The 21,475-nt window shown below is 46.3% G+C and overlaps 1 pseudogene; it reads left to right on the plus strand.

Annotated features, from left to right (window-relative positions):
- Positions 1-827: 827 nt before the first annotated feature.
- Positions 828-20,085, plus strand: LOC139835382 (uncharacterized; annotated as a pseudogene).
- The last annotated feature ends 1,390 nt before the right edge of the window (positions 20,086-21,475 follow it).

Here is a 21,475-nt window from a genome sequence, read left to right on the forward strand (position 1 = left end):
CAATGTGAAGTAGCCAGACCTACATGAGGCAAACATGACACTTCGTCTCTAACTACCTTGAACATGATATTTATAGAGTTTCAGGATAAGATAGCAAGCTATTTAATTGCGAAATATATATACCATGGAACGAAAGGACCATTAGTCCATTATCTTGAAAGTCATTTACTTATATTCAAATACCAGTCAGACAAATAGGCTCGTGGCCGAAAGGCAAAAACTCTGGACCACCACAAGGATACCCATGGGAACCTGGAAAAGAAATACAGGTTAGGGGAAAAAAAACACCAAAAATAAGAACAAAGTATGTAGCAAATGATTATCAACCCACTGGTTCCTAGTTCTTTTCACTACCTGATAAGTTCTTGATTTGGTCGTCCCTCCATATTTCCTCTGTTCCGCTTCAGAACAGAATGTCCATTGGTTTGATCCATCACTGGTTTATACTGAACCAATATCCTACAGGACTGAGCATCGAGCAACATTGTCTTGTATAAGGACAAAGAAATCACAAGAACCGGCCCTCCACAACACCGCCGACCCCATCCAATGATACTGCTGCCTTTGACCTGCCTCTCTGGACACGCAAACCAAATCAGATAGCAAGTATTAGCGTACTAAGGCTCCAGTGTTCAACCACATAAAAAATGAAAAAGAAACGCTGTGTGATGCGCATAAGGCACCGGAATTTCCATTGCTTCGAAATTGCTGAAGCTTTTTAAAACCCGACGGACAAATGACTCGAAGTGTAAGGGAGGTAACCTGTAGTAACATAAGCTACTAAAATACAACAATTCAGAATTTCTTATATCTCTCAAAGATGCGAGCAACACGGTTCTACAAATTGTTTGTTGTTGTTCCCGAACGCAACAAAACTATAATCAGTAGGTGGTATCACCTTCACTGATAAATAGTAAGTCCTAGGGTTAATGTTAATTAAACAATCTAAGCCTGAATCGCTAATTCCAGGAGGGGGTCCGAGTTCAGGAGCTGTGAAGGGAGCGTATCAAAATTTGTGGACATGACCCAAAAGACCCTTTTATCATCCATTGTGATATTTTAAAAAAGTAGGCATTTAAAATATTTTTTACCCACAATAAAACAGTCCAATTGTAGAAACAGCGATGGTAGAAACGCAGACCAGGTAAAAAAATAACGAACCCAACGATCGCAATGGACAGCCTCCGATCTGTTCTTCCCAAGATCGTACGGACATAAACACGTGCGCGGAGAGTGGCATCAGAAACGTGGGTCATCACATTAACTGTTTCTCTTTACGAATCAAATTTGATCTTCTCATCGGCAATCGGAAAAGATGATACGTCTGCCTCCAAATGCAAGCAAAGTATATGATTCGTGTTTTCCTTTACGCAAAGAAGAGGACTAATGCCAAAAGCGTGGAGGCAGCTGCTTTTGTAACCCTTAAAAAAACATCCAAACCAATTTCGTTTGAAGACCTCTGCATGCACTTTCTCAGCTGAGGGTTTCATACCAGCGTTTAGGCTCCTGGAAATTCTCCTTGCTTGCTTGCAACTGCTAATTACTGAGGTTCGACCCAAACATCTCAGTTGGCTCAATCTGCATACTATGTCAACTATTGGTGCATAATGTACATGTTGGTCTCGCAACATCAGGGAATTGATGGGCATATCTTGCTACCCTGGAATTGTTGGACTTGCAGCTAAATCATGGGTTATACTTGCTTCTATTTGAGGTGGCAACCGCCCGGTTTTCTGTGAGGACAAGGTATTCGACTATTCTGATTCCTTTTGTAGACAAATCTATTGCTTCTTCACTACTAGTATATTTTATTCAGAGATCACATTGCTGCCCCTCGGTTGTCCTATTTTTTTCCAGCACCTACATCTTGGCAACTCCGTTCTGTCAAAACTGCGGTGAGTATTTGCTTATGTAAATATGTAATGATGGGAATATGTGGCAATGCTGAAGAAGTAATAACATATCATGATGTGCAGGAACCGGATGAGTTAAGGTTCTGGGCTATTTGTCATATTAAGCCTTAGAAGCATGAATAACACTTTCATTTGAAAACCTCTTGATTTCGTTAGCTGAGCATTTCATATTGGCTAGGCTCCTGGAAATTCTCTCTGCTTCCTTCCACAAGGTTGTTAGGCTGCTAATTACCAGGTACATTGACAAACATTTCATTTGGTTTGGTCTCCAAAACATCCCAACAGTATTGGAGTACGTACAGAGTACTGATATATCATGCCGACAGGAGCTGTTGGACCTACAACTGATCATGGGGTAGACTAGCCGCTGCTTGAACTGATAATTGGTCTTCTCTGGAAAAAGGTATTGCATCTTCTGTTTCTTCACTATCAGAATATCATTCCTTATGGTACACAGCTGTTTATTAGTTTGCTTCGATTTGCACATTTCCAGTTCTATTCTCTCACAACATACGCAGTATGCAATAATATAACAGTGTCCGAGAAGTTAACATATCGTACTGTGCAGGAACAGGTGGACTTAATCTTCAGCTCGCATATATCATGAAATTAAACATATTGCCTTTATTCTTGCGTCGTGGTCTTCTGTAAAGAGATTCACTATGATTTATGAGGTTATATTCTATATCTTATAAATACCCTTCAGGGGCCAAAGTGCTTACTATGCTTTTTTTCCTTATAAAATCTGCCATATGAAACTAATTGCACAGTCACTAGTAGGGAAAGGCTCATCTGTGGCGGACCTATATGCATATTCTGTGGCGCATGGACGGTGCGCCACAGAATCTTCGCCATTAAAATAAGGATTCTGTGGTGCACGTGCTCATGCGCCACAGAATTAAGACATTCTGTGGCGCACCTATGCCTCGGTGCGCTACAGAAATAGGTGCACCATAGAATTAGTGTTAGGTGCGCCACAGAATTTGCTCGTATTATACACGATTTTCGTAAATACCCTTCAGGGGCCAAAGTGCTTACTACGCGTTTTTTCTTTACAAAATCTGCCATATGAAACTAATTGCACCATTTGTCCATTCTAAACACCCAATAGTAAATATGAGGCAATGACACACGTTTAAAATGGCCTGGTGGACGAGCCGGAGCTGGTGAGGACGCGCACACTACCAGTAATCCAAATACTTGTGGCGCATTCACAAAGCCGCAGGCTTCCAGTATTTAAGACAAACTATTTTTTCCAATATACATACAGTACAACCTGTTATGTAGCAACATCATCATGTATCAAAGTAGCAACATCATGTAAGGTAGGAACATAGTGTAATGTAGCAACATCGTGCATCAAAGTAGCACATTAGTAAGAAGAACATATATAGCTAACTATGCGCGTAGCTACTCCATGTTCGGCTCCGGCACCAGCTCTGTAGGTGGGTAATTGACAATTGCCCCGTCAGCATCTCTCGAGTCGTGGTATTTTCCATCATACGAAGAGGAGTCTAGGAGGTCTTTATAGTTGAAGTAGGTGTGGCCGAATACACGACCCATGTAGAAATGACACGTCGTCCCGGGCTGCATCCTGTAGAACTCCGTAAGTTGTATCCAACGAGGACCATGGAAATAGGTTTGGTTTTTTCCTCATTGGTGACTTGAACATTAAAGGTCCTCTCGAGTGTGGGCAGTGTGTCCTGCTAGAGGGTAACTTCAAATTCTCATAATTGATTAATGTTTCTATGTATAGGCTCCATGAAGTCACGCCTTGCGCTACGGGGGATAGCCTGGGCACAATTATACGAAAGAAACAACAATTAGGTCAAAGACAGTTTGAACGCAACTATATACGAATAACTTAGAGGCACAACATGTTGAATTAAAACATATCTTCATGGTTTAAAGGTCATGTAAGAACATTATGACAAACTGCTTGTCCTCAGACCTGACTTGGGCACAGTTTGCGCATATATTCATTTCTTGCATGGTCAGTTATGTTAATAATTATATTAAAGTCATATTTGTATTTTTAAGAAATGTCAAGTATCCATAGTTGTAAACCCTCATATGAAGACACACGTGGAAAAAAGAGTGCCTATAAGACCAAATCAAATGCACAAGCAATATGCATAGACATATGATAAGGTCTTATCGGCTCCTTTTCTCATTAAATGGTGCCATAGTATAATCATCGGTCGTTGCAACGAAACAAAACCAAAGAGAACACCAAGTAGGGCCAACTCAAAAATATGCATCATACTTACATTTTCGACACAAACCCAAGGGACGGTGCTAGGGAGCCAAGTATAATGCACAACTGTATTTGTGCATATCACATGGGTCGCTAGCACCGCCCCGGGATCACACATAGCGCGAGAACCTTTTAATCATTGACATATAGCTAGATTATAATCATCGGCCGTTGCAACGAGACATAACCAAAAATGAATATGAAGTAGAGCCAACTTAAGAACAACATGCCTCAAACTTACATTGGACACACAAACTTGATCAAAGATTATTCTAGTGAGCCAAGTAGGATGCACAAGATTTGTATTAGTTTGTGCATATCACATGGATCGCTAGCACCACCCCCGGGTTACACATAGTGCCACAACATTTTAATCATGGATGCAACATCGCTACCCGCACGCCGCACCATGGATGCAGCCCGCCGCCGCTCCTCCGCGCCCTAGCTGCCGCATCCGCTCCTCCTCTGTGCTTCTCTGCTCTGCCCTGGCCACGGCCGTTCCTCTACGGGCGTCGCCGCTGGAAGAGATCCCGCGCCTCCCCATTCCTACCCCACGCCGCTGCCAAAGGGGCTCCCGTGCCGCCCCCTTCCTAGCCTCGCGCCACCATCGGAGGGGCTCTCGCGCAGCCCCTTCCCTAGCTCCCGCGCCGCCGCCTGGATTCATTTTATGCAGCCACCGCCTAGAGTCCACTGCGCTGACAGCTAGAGCCCCCGCTCCTCCGCCTGGAGGGGTCGAGCGCCCGCCGCCTGAAGGGAATCCTCCCTACGCATTGTCGGGGCCGGAGAAGAGGATATCCACATGCTCCACCATGGAAACGGACGAACCTCGATCCGCACACGATGGCTGATACGTTGCCCGAACCTCAAACCAGGGGCGGACAAGATTGATGCGGCTGGCCGCCACCGCACGCCATGGGACAGAGCATCAGCTTCCTCACCGAACGCTTCTCCGCCACCGACGGATTTCGTTGCCGACCGGCTATGCTTGTGTCTCCTGAATTTTTTGTACAAATAGATTTGAACCAATATTACATTCGTTACCATGTAATGTTGGATACATTAAACCAAAGTGTTAGATGTATCGCAGAGAAATGTTGTATAACAATGTCGTATTTTTGAAAATATTACATACGTAGAAGAAAAATGTTACGTACTTTAGGGAATCTTTTGTGTACCACTGGTGAAAATAAAATGTACCATTATTTCGTGACTAAATGAAAATTTGGACACCAATGTTACATACTATAAAAAAGTTGTTACATGTAAACCGTTTTTGTACCACGATCGGACGCGCGGAATTCACCCACTTTACTAGATCGGATGGTCCAGAAGATGGCTGATGAAAGGTGTTTGTACGGCTGGCTGATTGCTAGCGTTGGCCCTTGAAGATTGTATTTTCCGTGAACTTCCCCATCGGGGGTATCTTCTCATATATAGATGGATAGGTACAAACATAGAGTACAAGGCAACAAAGGATCACATCCGATCCTTGCCAAAGAGTAGGAGATATACAAACACATCACAATTCATTCCCTATCAGTTTTTTTCCGTAACTCTCGGAGCCCCTCTCGTAGAGGCGATTAGGGTTTCGTGGACACCGGCAGCGCACGCTGATCTCATCGACGGGGCGATCAAGTTTCCTGTGACGAGACATGGCCTCGTCGGATCGAAGCAAGGGGAAGGAGACGGTGACTCTGCCGCCCAGGGTGGAGAGGGCAAAACTGGAGGAGGGTCTTGGGAAGCTGGACATCACAATGAAGAGGTTACCCCTCTGGTGGTGGATGATCGTGAGGAGGGAGCGAAGGAAAAGTGGATGCTGGTAGGTAAGGTGCTGTTTCGTAGTGTATTCCACATACATACCATATCGGCTGCACTGCACCCTACGTGGGGCAATCCGAAGGGCTTGTTCTTCCTATATTTCGGAGAGAACTGTTTTATTGCTGAGTTTGCCACGAAGCGGGATCGGGACCGCGTATGGGAGGGACCTCCATGGCATGTAAGCAAAAAATTCTATGATTTTGAAAGAATTTGAGGATTGCATGACACCCTTAGAACTGTGTTTTGATCGGGTCTAGACATGGGCTAGGGTCCTAAATCTTCCCTTCAATCTGCGGGAGAATAAGTGGTGGCTTCCAATAGCGCACCAGATTGATAAGAAGGCGCCAGGTGTTTAATTTGATGATTTGGGTGGTTTCGTCAGATGCAGGGTGACAATTGACATTGCCAAACCACTTAGGCGATGGATTTTGATCGACTTGGCCAAGAGAAATAGCGTGGACATATAAGAGGTGCAATATGAGCAGATACCACACTTCTGTTTTTCTTATGGCAGGTTGGGTCATGAGGATACTTTCTGCCCAACTCCAGGCTCTCGGGATGAGCATGGTAATCTCCACTTTGGGAAGAATTTGTGGGCCCCTAATGAGTGGAAGAAAAATTCTCACAACGAGGGCTTGGTGAGCGGGCATTCACATGCTCCAAAGAGTAAGGAAGATACACGTTTCTCGAGCACGGCTGAAGAGAAAGGATCGGAGGGTTCCTCTCTGCTGAAAAAGAACAATTTTCACAAACGCAAGAAGCGGGGTACCGCCCAGGAGTATAGAAAGGTGGAGAAACCACAGCTGATGATCACGTCAGCACAGGAGCACGTCGCTGATGGAACTCTGGCCCTTGCCAACGTCACTCCAGGTTCTGCGACAGAGACTAGTAATAAGGCTGGGGAAGGAGAGTTTGATGCAAAGAAGAAGAAGCCAATCCCGACAAACTCTGAAAATTTTGCAGAGGCTGTTCAGCAGCCCTGCCGGGAACAATGAGTTGCTTAAGCTAGAACGGCCGCGGGCTTGGGAACCAGGCTGCTGTTCGAGAGCTTCACAAAGTGGTGAAGCAAGAGCGTCCCAGCCTTCTCTTTGTCATGGAAACGAAACTTTCCAAGGAGAGAGTGGAAGGTTTACAGAATTCGTTGGGCTTTGCTGGATGCTTTGGGGCATCTTGTGAAGGCCTAAGTCGTGGTATTGCTCTTTTTTGGACGTCTGAGGTGTCCGTTGAGCTAAAAAAAATCAGTTCCTGCCATATTGATGTGATGGTGTGGAATAATGATCAATGTATGAGAGACTGGAGACTAACAGGATTTTATGGGGCTCCTAAAGTGGAGGATAGGCATCATAGCTGGCGCTTTCTTCGTACACTGTTTGCGATTAAGCATCCGGTCTGGTTGTGCCTGGGAGATTTCAACAAAACACTCTTTGCATCTGAACACTTCTCCAGGGCGGCGAGACCGGAGTGGCAAATGCGAGCCTTTAGAGAGGTGATAGAGGAGTGCTCATTCCAGGATCTTGCCTGGTCTAGGATGGAATACACTTGGGACAATGGGCAGATGGTAAAGGCTAGGCTAGACCGAGCCTTTGGTAGCGCTGCCTTCCTGAATATGTTTGAGCATATGAAAGTGAGACACATTGTAACAACTGAATCGGACCATTTCTTTGTGCATGTGGACGTCCGACCGAGTATGGCTCAAGGGGGTGCAAGAGGTGGTCAACAATTTAGGTACGAGAACATGTGGCGCCAAACTCATGTGGATTATGATCAGCTGGTTCTCGAAAAATGGAACAAGGGAGCTGGCGGCGATGGCCTGAGCGGTGCTATGCAGGCATCAGACACAATGAAAACAAGCTTGAGCACATGGGGTTCAAAGGAATTTGGATGCCTGGCCCGCAAAGGAAGAAAGCTTCGACAGAAGCTTGAAAAGCTGCGCAGAAGATCTATTGGCCATGGACCAAATGATGAGGATCAAGCGATTGTGAAACAACTTAGAGAGAACCTCCGGAGGGAGGAAATTTGGATGCGGCAGCGATTACGGGTTCAACGGCTGCGTGAAGGTGACCGGAATACTGCTTTTTTTCATGCCCAAGCTGCTCAACGAAAGCGCATGAACAAGATCACCGAGCTGGAGCGCTCGGACGGCAGAAAATGTAGTACTTGGGAGGAAAGCTGCGAGGAAATCCAGGAGTTCTTTCAGACTATTTATCTATCTCAGGGTTTCAGATCCATGGACGATCTGTTGGGCCTCGTTCCAACTCGAGTCTCACCTGCCATGAATGAAACATTTGAAAAACCTTATACGGCGGAGGAGGTGAGGTATGTGTTATTCCAAATGGCGCAATCAAAAGTGCCAGGTGTGGATGATTTTACTGTGGGGTTTTTTCAGCAACACTGGATGCTCCTTGGCGATGATCTAGAGCGGGCTATTTTGGGTTTCCTGAATGGGGGATAATTTCCTCTTGGTCTGAATGACACATCTATTACTTTGATACCAAAGGTAAAACATCCTCAAAGAATTTCTCAATATCGGCCCATATCTCTATGCTCAGTTCTCTATAAGATTGCCTCCAAATGCATTGCCAATAGAGCTAGAGTTTCTTTGTGTGAGATTATTGGAGAAGAACATCGCCTTTGTTCCCGGATGCCTGAATATGGATAATGTTTTAATTGCATATGAAAGTGTGCATGCAATAAGGAAACGGAAGAAGGGGAAGAATTTTGTTAGTGCAGTCAAACTCGATATGATGAAAGCATATGACATAGTTGAGTGGCTTTATCTGCAAGCGATCATGCTGAAGTTGGGTTTCAGTGCCTTGTTTGTCCGTTTGATTATGAAGTGTGTGACATCAGTAAGGTTCACTATCCGTGCGAATGGGGAGATGCTTCCATATTTTACACCTACAAGGGGCCTTCGACAGGGTGATTCGTTGTCGCCATATTTATTTCTCATCTGTGGAGAAGGGTTTACAACCCTGCTGAACTCGTTTGGGAATTATGTTGATCGAGGGATTCGTGTCACTCCTAGGTCACCATGGATAAACCATCTATTATTTGCTGATGATAGTCTGATCTTTTTGAAGGCGAATGAACAAAGTGCAAATAGATTGAGTGAAATTTTGAGGATATACGAGGAATGTTCGGGACAATGTGTGAATAGGGAGAAAAGTTCCATTTACTTTAGTCCTAACACACCTCTGTCTATTCGTCAACATCTGAAGGGCTTATTGGGCATTACCGTGGAAGCCTTTAGTGAAAGATACTTGGGGCTACGAACGGCCTTTGGGCGCATCACAAGTGGAACTTTCGACCATATTGGCGAGAGGATCCAGAGTAAGATGCAAAGAGGCTCTGAGCAAATGGTCTCTTGTCTTGGGCGCGAGGTTTTTACGAGGGTAGTGATACAGGCAATTCCAACCTTCAGCATGTGTTGTTTTCTTCTAACTAATAAAGTATGTAAGCAACTGGCCTCATACATGGCTAGATACTGGTGGAGTGGCTCCATTGATCGAAGATCAATGCATTGGATTGCATGGGAGTCGCTCGCACTACTGAAGAGTAAGGGCGGCATGGGGTTTCGAAACCTTGAGATGTTTAACTTGGCTCTCTTGGGAAAGCATGGATGGCGTTTCATCACCAATCCGGAGTCTCTGTGCGCTCGGGTATTGAAAACAAAGTTCTTCCCATATACCGATTTTATGCATGCTATTGTTCCTAGTAGATCATCTGCTACTTGGAGGGCCATTGTGCCTGGGAGGGAAGCTCTAAATCTCGGTCTTCTGAAGAGGATCGGAGATGGAAATTCAGTGTCGATATGGATAGACAAGTGGATACCTGGTATCCGAACCATGACACCATCAGCCCAGATTAGCAGGGATGATCTGAATAGGGTATCTGACTTGATCGATACGGAGAATGGAACATGGAAACTGGAATTGGTTAGAAACAACTTCACAACCCCGGAGGCTGATGCTATCCTCAATATTCCATAGAGGCGAGGTGGTGGTGATGACACATGGGCTTGGGGACTCGAGAAGACGGGGATATACTCTATTAAAACATATTATCGTGCTCTAATGGCACGTAACGAGTTTAGTACTCTAGCGGAAGGGACGGTATTTCGTTCGATGCACAAAAGGGTGGAGCAGGAGGGATCACGACATCATCTTCTGGCTTCATTGGGGCTTGGAGTAAGCCATATCTGGGTATCATGGATCCTCTAATTTAGATAAAAGGCAGCTAGTGCCCGACTTTAAATTAATAAAGCCCTTAGGTTTGAAACATAGTGGCGGCATACAGCTTAGCCATCACAGTTATGAGATAAACAAACTAGATCGATAAAGCAGGATAGAAGTAGGCGAAGCAACGCTGTCGCGCCTCCAGACGGCTGCCCCTGCACGATCCTGGAGCTCGCGCACGCTAGCCAACGCCACCTAGCTCTCACTTGCCACCATGTCCGCGTGTATAAGCTTTAGTTGCCTTGTCAGCTCCAACAGGTTTGCTCTGTCTTGGTGCTTTGCGAGTGGCGCCTACAGCTGCAAAATAACAATGATTTTATAAAGAAGGTTAGCAGGTTTCGAAATCACCCTAGATTCAAACACATGCTTATTGTGTATGTTCCAAAGCGCCCAACTTTGAGCCGCAAACAAAGTCCAAATAAGACGCCGAGGACGACCCGAATAACTAGAGAGAATAGCAAAAAACTGAGCAAAGGATGTGGGAGACCAACGGCATTCTAGCAGCTGTCTAACCACACTCCACATAAATCTGGCGAGCGAGCAAGAAAATAAAATATGATCGGTGTTTTCCGGACTGTCACATAAGGCGCAGCGCCCAGTGGCCGGGCCAAGTCTCGAGGCGATCAAAAGGCTGGACGGGAGACGATCAAGAACGAGCTGCTAGTTGAAGATACGAATTTTAAGCGGTAATTTGGCCTCCCAAATGTCCTAGAAAAGGCTACCGAGGCTCCCTTCGATAGCTTGTTGTACATTGAAGAAACTGAATAACATCCCGAAGGGTCGAGGTTCCAGACTACCTTGTCCTCCCCAGGACAGAGGTTGATATGCTCTAGAATATGTTGTAGTTCCTCCCATTCCTGTCGGCTGCTAAGTTAAAGGATCTTCGGAACCTGAGTCTCGAGGGCTCTTCACACGCTGAGGCGACAAGAAGTTGTGGATTATCACAAATGTTGAACAAGTTGGGGAAGGAATCCCTAAGAGGGTGCCGTCCCACCCACAGGTCTAGCCAGAACATGGTACGTTTCCCATCATAAACCATGTGTTTGGCTCCGAGTTTGAAGAAGTGTTTGATTTTATGCAAGCTTTTCCAAAAAGGTGAGCCCCCACCCCTGATCCAGCGAAGATATCGGTCGTAGTAGCATACTTGGCGCGAATAATCTGAGACCATAAGGCATTGTCCCCCTGGTACAATTTCCAAACCCATTTGAGCATAAGAGCTATATTCATTTCCCTGGAGTTGAGCAGTCCTAGCCCCCCGGCTTCCTTAGGACGGAAAACCGCCGGCCAATTCACTAAGTGATATTTACGCTTTGGTCCCGATCCTTACCAAAAGAACCGAGAGCGATGCGAGTGAAATTTGGAGTGAACCCCATCTTGGAGCTAGAATAGTCCCATGGCATACATGGGCAAACTAGCCAGGCAAGAGTTGGAGAGAATTATCCTTCCTCCCGAGGAAAGAAATCTTCCCAACCAAGTTTCAATCTTTAGGCCTAGTTTTCTAACCAGAAACATCCATTGGTCTATTGAAAGCTTGCGATCAGAAATAGGGAGGCCTAAGTACACGAAGGGGAATGCTCCTAGCTTGCAATTGAGCATGTTGGCCACCCTCTGCTGCACCTCAATTGGTTGCCCCATAACGATCACCTCGCACTTGTGGTAGTTGATTTTAAGCCCGGACATCTCCTCAAAACACATAAGCAAGAATTTTAGGTTAATGATCGGTCTCTCGTCGTGCTAGATAAGGATCAAGGTGTCGTCGGCGTATTGCAAATGCGAAACCTCCCCGGGAACCAGATGAGGCACAACTCCAAAGATGTGGCCTGCCTCTCCTGCCTTAGAGAGCATGATGGAGAGAGCTTCCGCCATAAAGTTAAAGAGCAAGGGGGAGAGAGGGTCTCCTTGTCGCAAACCCCTCTTGTTGCGAAAGAAAGGCCCAATTTCACCATTAATGGAGATAGCGGTCTGCCCTCCGGTTACTAGTTGGATGATCCTGTGAACGGCTCCGCCATCAAAACCCTTTGCACGCAGAACCTCAGTCAAGAATTCCCAATTGACCCTATCGTAGGCTTTTTCGAAGTCAGGCTTTAGCAAAATGCCCCCTAGCTTTTTGCTTTTCATTTCATGGATGATTTCTTGAAGAGCCAAAGCCCCGTCAAGAATAAATCTACCCTTTATGAATGTCGTCTGATTATGGGTGATAACACAGTTAGCAATCGGGTCCAATTTTGTGGCAAATGCCTTGGAGACGATCTTGAAGATCACATTGATAAGAGCAATTGGCCTGAATTGCGTAATTCTATCAGCACCCGGCACTTTTGGAATAAGCAATAGCACACCAAAGTTTAGACGGGCGATGTCGATCCTCCCCAGGATAAAATCGTTGAGGATGTGTAAAACCCCATGTTTTACTAAGGGCCAGCAGCGCTGAAAAGAAAGCCACTGGGAATCCGTCCGAACCCGGTGCAGTGTCGGTTTTCATCTCCTTGACCATGGCCGTGAGCTCTTCTTCCGAGAACGTAAGAGCTAAGTGCAGGTTTTCCTCGGGAGAGACCCTAGGTGAAAGTTCCCAAGCATGCTGAGCAAGTCCACAGAGATGTGGATTATCCGAGCCTAACAGATCCCGGTAGAAGGAGTAGATGTGCTCTTGGATCAGTCTTTTATCCATAATAGGGCCAGCCTCCATATTGAGAGAGGATATTAGGCATTTCCTTCGGCATCCGTTGGCGACGGCATGGAAATACGCGGTGTTTCCATCCCCTTGCAAGGACCAACGCACTCTGCCTCGTTGTCGCCAGTATTCCTCCTCTAGCTTGTAGATATTGATGAGTTGTTCTTTGAGATGATACCGCAAGGCCCAACCTTGTTCCTCCAAACCGTCCGCATCGGCTTCCTCATCAAGCAGTTTGATTTGGTCAAGCAGTTGTGACTTGATGACTCTCTGTTCCTTGCCGATATTCTTGCTCCAACCCCTCAGATATTGGCGCAGACCACCGCTCATGCCCTGCCACCAGTCAGTGATGTCTCTCCCTCCAATCTGAGAGCCTAGGCGATCCCACACCTGGGACACCAAATGGTGAAAATCAGCAATCTCAAACCAGCCTGTTTCAAAGAAGAAACGGTTGCTTCTAATCGGAATGTCTTCCCCAGTATCCAGGATCAGTGGTGTGTGATCAGAACCCAAACTAGTTTCAGCTACCACTGAACACAAAGGAAACCGAGGTTCTAGAATTGGCGCGATAAAAACTCTATCCAGCACACTACGGACATGATTAAGCTGCTTGTTTGTCCAGGTGAATCTCGCCCCTGTGCGAGGGATCTCCCGAACAGCCCAGTCACTGATAGCCTCGTTGAACATGTTGAGCCTAGCCCAGTTAATCCTATGATTGTTTTTGTCTTCTTCACTCCGTATCAGGTTGAAGTCCCCACCCATGATAATGAGATCAACTGTGCGGTTAATTTTGAGAGTGATCTCATCGAGGAATTCCCTTGAGAGGGAGTGATCAGCCGGCCCGTAGATCCCCATGATCTCAAGCTTGAGGTTGGTTGCACGCCACAAGGCCGTAACACTCAAGAAGTATTGTCCCATGTCGATATTACCAATCTCGAAACGGCTATCTCTGAAACCCATCAACATGCCTCCCGATCGGCCTGTTGCAGGTAACCAATGCCAGAAGAACTTTTCCCCTACTTCTAAGCTACGGAGTTCCAGTAAACTCCTGTTTGACAGTTTCCTGAAGGCATACCACATCTATGTGGTGATTTCGAAGGTACTCCTTAAGCAGGGTCCAGCGCCCCTTACGCCCGAACCCTCGAATGTTCCAGAATAAGCAACGCATTAAGACACCAGTCCTTTCGCCCGTGCTTGGCGGGTTCACGGCCTTGTACCCTGTACAACAATCTTCTTTGCTACTCTGCGGCCCTTATTGGCAGGGGCACCAAGAGCGGTTCCTGTGCCAGACCCTTCTGGCACCGAGGACTCCCCGCATGGGTCCGTTTCTTGTTCGGCACACTTCGCGGCCTCTGCCGCCTCTTTTTCTTTGGCAAGTTGAGCCTCAACCTTGGTACGGGCCAGAGTGCTGAGGCTTTGGCTCTCCGAGATGGGTTTATCTTCGCCAAGCTCCGAGGTTTTTCGCGAGTGGAGATGGAAGTAAACTGTTTAGAGGTTGTTATCCTCTAGGACTCACGCGCAGTTTCTCGCTCAGTAGTAGCAGATGTTCTGTTAGAAATAGAAGGGCTAGCCTCATCGTTTATTTCTTTTGTTATTTAGCATGTAAAGAGGGCAGCCAATGTGCCGGTTCACCTGTGTGCGAAGTTAGCATGCACGCAGGAGGAGACGCCCTGTTGGATGGACCTCGCACCTAGTTTCCTCACGACCAGCCTCCAAGCTGATGGTGCTGGAATAGTTTCATGTGAATAAAAGCCTGAAGTTTTCCCGCAAAAAAAAAGAAGAGTAGGAGATATACACAATCTCGTATAAATAGAAAATATCAGCTAAATAGATCCTATCATTAACAGTCACGACGGCAGCCAGAGGATGCCACTGGCGGTGGCCGTGGTCCGTGGAATAGAGAAGATGAGGACGTGCTAGCGGTGTTGTGGTGCCTGCCGCTGCAGTCGCTAACAGATCAAGAGAGTATGCGAGACGGGGGAGAGAGAGGAGAGGTAGATGAGGGAGCGGTGAGGGGGCTTACCCGTGGTCCACACGGACTTCTCCATCCTTGCCGCTCGATCCCTGCTCGTTGTCCCGCCTCCATGCCGATAGGGTCACCGCCGCCCCAATTATCTCCCAAGGTCAGGCGGCTAGATGGGCGGGCACCGCCGCTAGGTAGTGGGCACTGGCCGGGACCAGCGACCACGTCCGGCTAGCTGCAGCGGTCAGTGTCGGCCGCCTCTGTGGCTGTTAGTGCTACAATGACCAAGGAGTGGATGCCGCTGCAACCATCAGTAGATGTCGATGTTGTGAGCATGCAACAATGCTAGGAGCCGATAGGTTGCTCGCTGGAGTTCGGAAGGACGACGTTGGGCGGCTGGTAGGTGCTGCTAGCTAGCTGTGGCTGATCATGAGAGCTGCAAGTTCTGGCGGCGGAGCTGCTAAGGTTTTGCCGCTGCTTGCGAGTTGCGACAGACTGTTATGTCGCACGGCTGCAGCTCCTCCCTCGGCGGTGCCTAGCGGCCGCCAGGCCTACACCCGAGTCACCTTCTGAGATGTGTTTCATTTTCGTCGAGCGGACAGACGATGCGAAGAAGAGACAAAAACTCTTTTTTACAGCCAACGTTATGTGCTGGAGTGCCATCCACCACAAATTATTCTTTGAGATTGGTGAGGCTACTTGTACCCCTTTTGACAAAACTGAAACATAATTAAAACAAATTTGCAGTACAAAATGTTTCAAAACACGTGAGAAACATATGTGAAACTTTACTTTGAACACTAAATAAATTTTCACAAATTTTAGACGTATTTCACAAAACTTTAGAAACTAGATCAGCACATTAGCATGACGTCACCTTTCGGCACATACCGGAGCCGTTAAAATCGCTGTGAAGAAGGGAGGGTCATCGGAATGGTTACCTAGGTTGCGATCGGACGGTGCAGGGTTCGGAGGATGAGACGGTGCGGGGTTCGGAGGATCGGACCCTCGCTACTATCCTTTTTTTATGCTTTCACATGCATATGTATTAAGCATTCGGAACATAAGCCACGGCCACTGAACCAAGTTGTTTTGCTTCAGGAGTTGAGGAGTTACGCCATTCAAGATACTGTGGATGAGATAATTAAAAAATATCTGAGCAATGCCGAACCTTTCTATCAGGGTATAAATAATATTATATACTTTGATGGTTGGTGTGATGGACTCGGTGCGTCTGCCGTTCTAGCTGCCATAGCAGAACCAGCCAGGTCGAAGTTTGACGTAGTTATCCACGCGGATTGCTCAGTGTGGAAAAGCAGGAGAGACATGCAGAGAAGGATTGCAAAGGATCTGAAGCTCGACAGATCTGCAATGGATTTGTTTGATAAGCAAGACGAGGAAGATGATTTCAATGGGTTAGATAGAGGATCTAGAGCTGAGATACTCAAGGTTGCTAAGCTCATCTTCCAAATTTTAGATGGCCGCAGGTGTTTGATGATTTTAAGCAATGGGAGTGACAGTGAGGTTGATTTGGCTGCATCTGGCATTCCTGTGTTTGACTGGAGGTGCAAAGTGTTGTGGACATTTCAGGGGAGGTTTCGACTCGATCCTAAAATCAGAGACAAAGTGAAAAGTGCTCATGTTTTCCTTTCCGTACGAGTTCTAAGAAGCCTGCTACCTTTAGTGCATCAAGAGGCTGCCCAAATTAACCATGATGCCAACTCAACTGTAATTGCAGATTGTTGGTTCTACATGTCGCTCCTGCAATATAAATATGACAACTCCATTGACTATTATCAGGACACCCATGCTTCTAACTATTGGGTGTGTGATGGGATCGTATCTGGAGATAATGCGTGGGAGATTGGTGGCCAACTACAGGAAGCAATGCGACTGAACTATATTCAAAATGAGTATCTCGAGTTTATTCGCCGGACTATTAATCGACAACAAAAGAAGAGCCGATGGGTTTCAATCACATCAAAGAATGCCAAGGTACAAAATATCCAATGTGTGCCCAAGGAGACAACGTCATACTTCTTGGCACTAGAAAAATCTGATCATCCAGCAATATTGCCTAAACACTTGTTTGGGCAATCTAGCAAACTTCGTGTGTTGAGTATCTCTTGGTGCACCTTCAATTTTGCATCCCCGCCTTTATCTGCTGCAACAATCTAAGATTTGTTTACATAGACAGTTGCAAAGATGAAGATTTAGAGATAATTGGTGAAGGACATGATACAGAATGGACATTTCTTAAAAGCCTATGGGTATTGGACATACGTCATACACGCTGGGACTGGATCCTGTCCCCAACAAAGATGGTGCTGATGATTGAACTTCGGGAGCTAAATCTGACGAATACAGGAGCTATTAGGTCTGGTTGGTGCATGGATAAGCTTGACATGACATGGTTGTGTGATCTTCGGAGACTCCGAGTGATCAATTCTTCTACTTTCTTGACAACACTTGTAGAGGAATCATTCATGGGCATGCATAAGCTCGAGCTTCTTGACTTATCTGGAAATAGTGCCATGCAAGTTTTGCCAAACTTGTCAGCCGCAATTGGACTGAAGGTGCTTATTCTTGATGGTTGTGATGGGTTGCAACATGTTAAGCCTGATGTCATGTCCACATCATTGGAGTCATTCAGTTTTGATGGATATGGAAAAGCATCCAGGTGGAAGAATTCAATGCAGATACCCGAAAAGGAAGTTCGGCCTTCTTCTCGTTATAATCAAGAGCTTCCAAAAGTATCAAAGATCTCGCTAGAAGGTTGTGCACGACTGAAGAATGTATTCCTTCGGGGATTGCCAAACCTAGTGGAGTTGAACCTTTCTGAGACAGCAATCGAAACACTCGACCTCAAAAATTTGAAGGTGGAGAACTTGGTGTGCCTCTTTCTGATAGGCTGTGAGAACCTGCGGAGAGTGTGCTGGCTTGATGCAGAGGACCCGCCATTGAGGTCGCTATGTGTGGACACCAGAGGAAGCCTACAAGATCGAAACTAGATGGTGACAGTCACCGACCTCATACATACTCCGAGGAAGACTACACACAGGTCTCGTTTTACACCGACTACGTGTTTTACATCGACTACACACATGTCGTGGCTACAGATATAAGGTTTTTCGAGGCTTCCATGTGTTTGGTAGTAATTTCCGCTTGTATATCTCATCAACTCTCAGTATTAGACAACTTCTAGAGATCGAGGAAACAGAAAATGACGGCTCTGATAATGAATTGTATCTTATCCCAGTAGTAGGATCATCATCATTCCCCTACTCAGATGTGTTTGAGGAGGTTTCCGAAGAGGGTGATAGTGAAGACATCTCGAAGCAAATTTCCAATCAGCTTCTCCCTTCAAAGCGTCACATTGAATTTTCCAAAGGAGGCTGCAATTGGGAATTGAAAAATGGTCTTGAAATTATAATTTCCTTGATGAATAGTGCCCAGTCCCTACACGTGCATGACAGTTGCTCCATCACTGCTGCTAACCTTGAACTCCAACAAGCTAAACAATTCAAACATCTCAGGTGGTGTCGTATTGAGAGGTGTCCCAAGATACACACTGCCTTTGTTGCTGAGACGTACCACATGTCACCAAGCTTCTTCAAGAGCCTAGAGATATTATGGGTGTCCCACCTCCTAGCAGCCCGCAGCATTTGGAGCAGAAGTCTTAGTATTAGAGAAAAACCTGTTGTCCCCTTTTCACAATCAAAAAATAAAATAGACAGATATAAGAATGCCTTTTCAAAGCTGCAACATATACATTTGCACGCCTGCCCCAGGCTCACTTTTGTACTTCCCTGGTCATTTCCTACCTTGGATAGCTTGGAAACTATGCACATCACATACTGTGGTGAGCTCAGGCAAATCTTCCCGAATGGAGATGAAAGATACTGGCAACAACTTGCTACCAACATAGAATTTCCGAACCTTAGGACTATCCATCTTCAGGAGCTCCCCATGCTGCAGCACATCTGCGAAATCAACATGACCGCGCCGATGCTCGAGACCATCAAGCTCAGAGGCTGCTGGAGTCTGAGGCGGCTACCAGCCATCCATGCTGGCCGTCCACAATACAAGCCGATGGCGGTGGTGGACTGCGAGAAAGACTGGTGGGACATGCTCCACTGGGATGGGTTGGAGGCAAGCCGCCGCCTCTTCAGTCCGCTTCATTCACGGTACTACAAGAAGACCATACCGAGAGGATCACTTCTCAGGTGTGCAACATGTCTACTGCCGAATATCTAAAACTTGTACACCCTGTGTCTAAAAATAAGTGACTCAAAATTTTCTAGATATGGATGCATCTACACTCTGAAAAGGTGTGCAGATATAACTCTTTCTAGACAAAGTTGAGTTACTTATTTTTAGACGAAGGGATTATATATAATGTGATTTCTCCATATATCTATCTGAGGTCATTTTTCATCATGTCTTCTGAATTTTTCTTGTTTGGTTCTCCTTTTCACTCTGATGTCTAGGTAACCAAGAGGATCCAAGACTACTACGTGATTCAGTGTGCTTCTAACGACAGGAAGTTGATGTAATTGTTTTGGTTGTTTATTTGAGATTCTACAAGTCAGAGTGCTTGCGTTTGTGTTTGTCTGCTTTGGAGATGCTGCGTGAGGGTTTTGCCCAGTTGTCAGGTGAGAAGGTCTCTCTTGTGCGCCTTCAGTACAATACTTTCAGATCCACTTAAAATATTATTATTTACATAAAGGTATTTTCTATTTGCGTGGACATATTAGCTTCTAGTCATAACTATTTGTTTGTTTACAGCACTCCTAATCAGATTTTACTGTTTTCTATCTATCATATTTAGGACTCAGGAGAGCTCTAAAATGCATGTGGTTACTACATCGATCAGCTGCCTACCAGATTGGTGTCACCGCGACGCTCGATTAACTACTCACGCACCATATGTCTCCACTAATATGTATTGGTGTGTTTGTCTGGCTTGGGAGCTGCTAGGTACTTGAAAGGTTGTCAAGCTCATCGGCATAGTAGTTTAATTCATCAGTTTATGAGTCTGTTGGCGCAACAGTTCTGTTTTACTGAATCTGTACGTCCCTTGTTACATCTGTTTCTAGTTTCAGACCGAGTCATGATCTCAATCGTGGGATGGCACGATGGAAGTGGATCATGGCATAGGATCCGGTCCAAGTTTGTGAGTCTTTCCTTATGTTGAATAAAAGGAAAAGCGAAAAGGACGCTTGGTTTAATGCATCGCAAAACTCTGTCCCCAGTCTCTCTTTGTTCCTGAGTGTTTGTTGAGTGCAGGGAAAAGTTCAGAGTGATGAACTCATAATTCCACCGAAAATCCACAAGATCGTTTAGTGTTCAAGGCCTAAGATCCAATATTTGGTATCAGAGCCTCTGTTTATTGGACGCGATCGCAGCAGTGGTGTCAGTTCGTGGCGTAGAGGCGGCGGTGACTGATGATGGGTGACAAAACTCCTCCGAGCAGCGGCGGAAAGTACACACCGCCGAGAAAGAGGCCAGGTGGTGATGCATGGGCCAGTGGGGGCGCCGTGGTGGTGCACTCGACGTCGAGAGGAGGTGGTGTCCCGATCCACTACCCGCAACTCACGGACACGAACTATGGTTTGTGGGCGGTGAAGATGAAGATCATCCTCTGATCCCTCCATTGTTGGAGCGCAATATAGGGAAATGGTGAGCACGATCCGGCGAAGGATGAGGACGCATTTGCGGCCCTATCCTAGTCTGTCCCGGACTCCATGGTAATGGCGCTCACCGAGCATGACACCGCGGCGAAGGCGTGGGAGGCGATCCGGCAGATGTGCATCAGTGAGGACCGTGTCAAAAAGGCATGGGCGAAGCAGCTCAAGCGCCAACTTGAACGCATGGAGATGGAGGACTCCGAGACGATCACTGGGTTTGCACAGAAACTGACCACACTGGTCGGCGAGATCCGATCGCTAGGAGAGAAGATCAGCGATGAAGATGTGATTGAACGTCTCTTCAGTGTAGTCCCTGGTCGATTTGCCAATGTCGTGAACACAATCGAGCAATGGGGTGACCTCACCACCATGTGAGGCTGTTGAGAGGCGGCTTCACATGAGGAAAACCAGCGCGGCGGTGTCGCAGCAGTGGCGGAGCTGATGCTGGTAACGATTGCACTGGAACAGCTCATGAAGGGGAAGAAGAGCCATGATGGTACGAGTGGCTCGGGCGGTTCAGGTGCGAAGAAGAGCGGCGACCGTGGCAAAATTGGCATGAAAACGGGCAAACAAAAGAAGCTGAGAACTAGCAAAATCCCAAAGAAGAAAGGTAAATTCGATATTGCCAATGTCAGATGCTATAACTGTAATGAAAATGGTCATTTTCAGTCCGATTGCCAGAGCGAGCAAGAGAAGGTAAATCTTGCAGAGCAGGAAGAGGAAGATCCAGCCCTTTTTGATAGAAACTTGTGATTTAGTGTTGTCACAGATGCAGTGCCAGAAGGATAAGTTTTTCTCAATGAAGAGAAAATGGGGCCAAAGCTTACAGGTGACCAAGAGACGTCATGGTACTTACATATGACTGGCATCTTAGAGAAACTTCGCTGAGCTTGATCGAGCCATAAAGGGCAGAGTTGGCTTCAGGGCTATT

Source organism: Lolium perenne, chromosome 2 (assembly GCF_019359855.2).
Source record: "Lolium perenne isolate Kyuss_39 chromosome 2, Kyuss_2.0, whole genome shotgun sequence".
NCBI lineage: Eukaryota > Viridiplantae > Streptophyta > Magnoliopsida > Poales > Poaceae > Lolium > Lolium perenne.